This window comes from Dendropsophus ebraccatus, chromosome 1 (genome assembly GCF_027789765.1).
Source record: "Dendropsophus ebraccatus isolate aDenEbr1 chromosome 1, aDenEbr1.pat, whole genome shotgun sequence".
Classification (NCBI taxonomy): domain Eukaryota; kingdom Metazoa; phylum Chordata; class Amphibia; order Anura; family Hylidae; genus Dendropsophus; species Dendropsophus ebraccatus.
Window position 1 is genome coordinate 118,945,261 of NC_091454.1, and position 6,167 is coordinate 118,951,427.

A 6,167-nucleotide genomic window follows, 5' to 3' on the forward strand; every position below is an offset into this window, starting at 1 on the left:
GTTCTTATCTCAAGTGCAAGATCCAGAGTAATGTAATTCTACAGTGCAGTTTCGCTATGGAGATGCATCTTATAATGCCTAGTTATGTGTGGTGGGGAAAATGGGCATGAAGAAAAATATTCCGGTGCCAAATTCAAAATGCAACTGATTTTAGAAAATTTACGCAACTAGTGGTACACTTTAAAGTGTCCCTCCTGGAATACCCTTGTCTCGGACCTCTGTCGCACACCACTGCGTGCGAGCATTATAATTAAGGCAAGATGCCCCAATATTACTGAGCACAAGTCTGTCAGGTGCAGAAGTATGCATGGAGGGATTCTTTAGGAACTTTGCGGACATGTTCACTAATTACTCTTGAACCATCTTGGTATTGATTAATTGAAATATAAGGCTAAGTTTAAACTGCATTCTTGGCCTCATTTTCTCATATATACTAGGAAAGGGTAACTGTGCCATTGATCAAACAAATCTGGGATCTGTTTAAAGTATACATTGTGAGCTTTTTATTGATGTTCCATTTAACTATTTGAATATAGCTCAACTTCATAAAGTATCCTAAGAACTCAAATCCAAAAGTTCCAAAACTGCAGGTAATTACATCCAGCTCATATATAGCAAATCTATGTACTCTGCTTATACTGATGGATAGACTCAATATTGTCTGTGTTATGTAAAAGTAACTTGAGTGGGTTCACTGCTCAACCATACTAATGCTAAATATCGGTGTCGGTTTGTACCGGTCCTTCAATATGTCCAATATAGGATCTGGGAGGGTGCTGGCAAAACTCAGGAGCTTGCTGGGCGTAGATTAAACATCCAAAAGTAACAGGCTCATAGCACTCCGTTCCCAGCAATAACGATCCTTTGTTTAATGCAAGTACATATAAATCCACTTAAAAGAGAAGAGCTGGCACGTTCTTCTCTTTTAAGTGGATTTATATGTACTTGCATCAAATAAAGGATCGTTATTTTTGGGAACAGAGTGCTACGAGCCTGTTACTTTTGGATGTTTATTCTCTGTGTCATCACTGGCTAGCTTTAATGTTATCTACCTATTGGGGTTCTGTTTTGTTTAAATGCAACTGGGTAGCATATTACTATATATGTAGTGTATTAAAACGCGTACAAAAGGATACATTTTGTAGTGGCTGTGAGGGTTATTGTGTTCTAACATCTACTAATGTACATTTTGCAGGAATGTGTACACCACTGGTATCTTCTTATGAGGTGAATTTTGAGGGTTCAATGAATGTGTCAGTTGGATAGTCCTTCTATCCAGCTTCCTTTTTTGTTAAAAAAATGTGGCTATTATAGAACCTTAGCCTATTTCCAAAGACTTAAGTATAACGTTCTTAAAACGACACTAAAATTTTTTACAGCCTTAATGTATATAGCTGAATTTATGTAAAACTTGCATTTATGTACTGTACTAAGAGATTACCAAACTGCTGTAATATCACTTCTGTAATGAGAATGTTCTGCAATAGCTCCAAGCACATGCTTTATTTTCCCCAGCACGTGATTTTTTGTTCAGTTTTATATTACATCCAGCAGTGCATTTGGTGTACTTCTTTAAAATATGTTTAAGTCTAATTAAAGGGATATTCATGGTTAAGCAAATGTAAGTTTTTTTTTTTCATTCATTATCTAACGAATAACACATTTCTCCAGTATACTTCAATGACATGGTGGTGTTTCAGTTCCTAGCCATCATATAGTAGGAATGGTTACTTTCAGTGGATAAAAATCTCTCCTGGCAAGGCAATGAACACCCTAGTGCATGGCTTGATACATTTACAATACAGTTATCGAGATGAGCCATGTAACTGTATATCCATCACATGCCCTGGACAGATTTTTATTCACCAGAAATAAATTCTCAAAACCTAAAAAGAATTCATACGGAAGGTATATTAGGGAAAATGCATACGTTTTGACTATATGATAAAAAATGTTTTATTTACTGAAACCATAATACCCCTTTAATGTAGGTGCATCGAGCCCCCATTTTGTTTCAACACTGTTAAACTGTATATGGGTTACTCCTATGTTACTTTTTATGTGTTATGCATACTATGAAGTGCTGTAATAAAACTGTTGAATACAGCCTGCGTTGTTTGTTGTATGTTTTTGTTTATGTCTTTCTTGTAGTGTGTTTATAACTTAACACAGGTAAAACTAGAATGGTGGCCAAGTATCAAGTTAGAGGTACTCAAAATTAAACAGATTTTATTTTTGTAGTAGACATCAGTATATTTTCTTACTTTGGGAAAATGTCATAAAATAGTTTAACCGATCTGTGAAAATATCCATTAGATCAGTGACCTATCCAGACATCCAGTGGGTTGACTGGTTTCGGTTTCCTGGCCTTTCTTTATGCAGTTTTAACTCTGTCCTCTCAAGATTATTACTTGCCCACATGCCATAAGGCAATATGTTTCTACTGCAAAAGAAGACATGCCCCTGGTAAGTGGCAGACAGTTATACAATCACACTCTACCCAGGAGTAAGTAAGGCTGCAAGTCACTTAAAATTGTCATTAAATCTACTCCTTATCTATTCCACTGTGCTGACCAGCTTCATGTTCACCAGAAGTGGCCAGGACTATGCTGCCTTCTCCCAACAGCGTAGTCCAGGCCACTTCCGGTGAGCGCTTGTAGTCAGTCATCACGGAGGAATAGTTGAGTAGTAGCTGCCGGGGGGGGGGGGGGGGGTGTCAGCTATGTTATGGTGAGCTTTATTACCGCCTTTGTGCCACAGTTAGTTTAGACAGCATTCATGGTACAATTGCAGATTTCTTATAGCTATATCGTTTGTAAGTTGTAATTCTTAGTGGCACCATTTTAACATAAATACAAAGTGCCACAAGAAAATAAAATGCAAAAATGCTGTAGAAGTGCACATGTATTCACCCCTTTATTAAAAATCCCCTAAATAAGGTATGTTCCAACCAATTGCTCTGAGTAGAGATGAACTTGTAAGTAAAGTGCATCGCTACCCTCGATAATCAACTTAGCTGCCTGCATTTAATCTTCACTCTGTTCTTCTCCAAGGGCCTGGCAAAGCTGGATGCAGTCCAGTTTTGCCAGACACCCTGCATGAAGATTAAAGACAGCTGTATAATGTAGTGATGCGCTTTGCTTTGTTTGCACTGTAAATTCACTCGTCTCTAACCCTGAGAAATTATAAAATAAGATGAATGCAGTTTCACTGTGTGCCACTGTTCCGAAAAGCCCGAGTCCTCACCACCACTTTTAAGTACTGTGAAGACCAAGGAGCTCTCCAAACAGGTTTTGGAGACGTGTAAAGGGGTTATCCAGAGCTACAAAAACATGGGCACTTTTGCCCTGCTCTTGTCTCCAGTTCAGGTGTGGTTTGCAATTAATCTCCATTCACTTTAATGGAACTCAGTTTCAAACCCCACCAACTCTAGAGACAAGAGTGGTGCAAAAGTGGCCATGTTTTTGTGAATAACTCCTTTAACTTTCAGGGTTGGCTTATTAAAGAGATTAAATATTTCAAACATTTAACTCCCCACCAAGTCGGCCATCACAACTTGCTGACCAGACAAGGAGGACATTGATTGGATATTACATTATTATTATTAATATTATTTGGATATACATTAATGCTAACACTGAAAGGGCTCCACATTTCACTTAGATTAGAACATATTTTCACATATGTACATTATAGCTCTGCTAGATGGATAGAAAAACCTTTTGGGGACGTTTTCTGCTTTTCCATTATGAATCCTGAACCATTTTTGCTTCTAAATACGTGCTTGTCAGAAAAGAATAATATATATGCACCTAGATAGAAATGTCAAAGTGCGGCAAAACTCTGCATATAGTCATGTCCAAAAGTTTTGAGAATTACACAAACATTATATTTTCACATTATCTGCTGCTCTGTTTTTTATGTGTGTTTGTCAGATGTTTTTATTACATACAGAAATATAATTGCAATCATATTATGAGTAACAAAAGCTTATATTGACAGAATGAGTTAATGCAGCAAGTCAATATTTGCAGTGTTGACCCTTCTTCTTCAGGACCTCTGCAATTCTCCCTGTCATGCTCTCAATCAACTTCTGGACCAAATCCTGACTGATAGCAGTCTGTTCTTGCACATCTATCAATGCTTGCATTTTGTCAGAATTTGTTGGTTTTTGTTTGTCCACCCTTTTCTTGATGATTGACCACAAGTTCTCAATGGGATTAAGATCTGGGGAGTTTCCAGGCCATGGACCCAAAATCTCTGTTTTGATCCCTGAGCCATTTAGTTATCACCTTTGCTTTATGGCAAGGTGCTCCATCATGCTGGAAAAGGCATTGTTGATCGCCAAACTGCTCTTGGACAATTGGGAGAAGTTGCTCTTGGAGGACATTCTGGTACCATTCTTTATTCATGGCTGTGTTTTTAGGCAAGACTATGAGAGCCGATTCCCTTGGCTGAGAAGCAACCCCACACATGAATGGTTTCAGGATGCTTTACAGTTGGCATGAGACAAGACTGGTGGTAGCGCTCACCTCATCTTCTCCGAATAAGCTGTTTTCCAGATGTCCCAAACAAAGGGGATTCATCAGAGAAAATGACTTTCCCCCAGTCCTCAGCAGTCCACTCCCTGTACCTTTTGCAGAATATCAGTCTCATTTTCTAGGCAAATATTGACTTTGCAATTAATTGCTGTTAAACTGATCACTCTTTATAATGGTGCGTTTACACGAAACGATAATTTGCCCGATCGTACGATTAACGATGTCGGAGTAACGATTTTTTTTCATAACGATCAGTGTTTATACGGTACGATATATCATTCGGAAAATTTGTTTTGTGAACGCTTGAGCCTATCTCACACATTGACTAAATCGGCGAACGACTGTTCACACGGAACGATTTGCGAATTTTTTACGAACGACGATTTGATAACATGTTGAAAGATCAAAATGAGCGATGTATCGTTCGTCGTTTAATCGTTCGCTGTGTTTACACGTACGATTATCGTTTGAATTCGATCGTTATCGCGCAAATTCGCAAGATAATCGTTACGTGTAAACGCACCATAACATACTGGAGTATATGCAAATTGCCATTTTGAAAACTGAAGCAGTAGACTTTGTAAAAATTATTATTTCTATCATTCTCAAAACTTTTGGCCATGACTGTACAGTAATGTCTGGGGTAGCTTTGGAAATGATTACAGCTATTGTCTGATTACACTGGGTCCTGCCACAAGAGGGCCTAAAACTGCTTCCCCTACTGCCCTATATAAAGATAGTGTTCTTGGAGAGACACTGCTGACTGCTAAAATATACTTCTAGGACACAAAAAGACAGAAAAACATTTTGCCCAGTTTGCAGACTAAAAGGGGCGCATCATGGTATGAGATGGGATGGTCATTTCAATGAATTGTCTGCCATCTAGGCCATACGTGTCAATCTCAGGCCCTCCAGCTGTTACAAAACTACATTTCCCATCATGCCTGGCCAGCTAAAGCTTTGGTTGCCCAGGCATGATGGTATTGGTAGTTTTGCAACAGTTAGAGGGCCTTGGGTTTGACATCCCTGACCCTAGGGCATTCTGACCAAGCTGTAAGAGGTGATTTTGGGAGTTGTGGATACATGAGGACTTGCACATATGCTGAGAGCCCAGTAGAGAGATCACCTGTAGAGAGAAGTTTGTTCTGCTGATAAGCATGAGTAGCTCCCACAGTTTTCTTGTCCACCATCCAGTCATAGGTGGCACCTTCATTACACACTGTTCTCTGCCCAGACCATTTCCAGGCGTCCTAATGCCCCATACACTTTATAAACTATCGTCGGCTAAACCCACTACTTGTGGTGGTATCGGCCGTCATGTATGATGGGGCTGTTCTAAACCACCACAACAGATGATGTCTGTGGTGATGGGGGCTGGCTGTGATGGAAAATCTTGGCTGGTCCCCTTTGTTTACTGCGATGGCACTCTTGCTGCGGCTTACCCTTTCCCTCAGACACAGCGTTCAATTGTGCTGAATGCTTCTGTGTATGATGAGGATGGTCAGGAGATCATTTGGTCGTCAGTTTCTTAAGGTATATGGCCACCTTTAACCCCTTAAGGACAGAGCCTGAAATGGCCTTAAGGACAGGGACAATTGTCACTTTTGCGTTTTCGTTTTTTCCTCC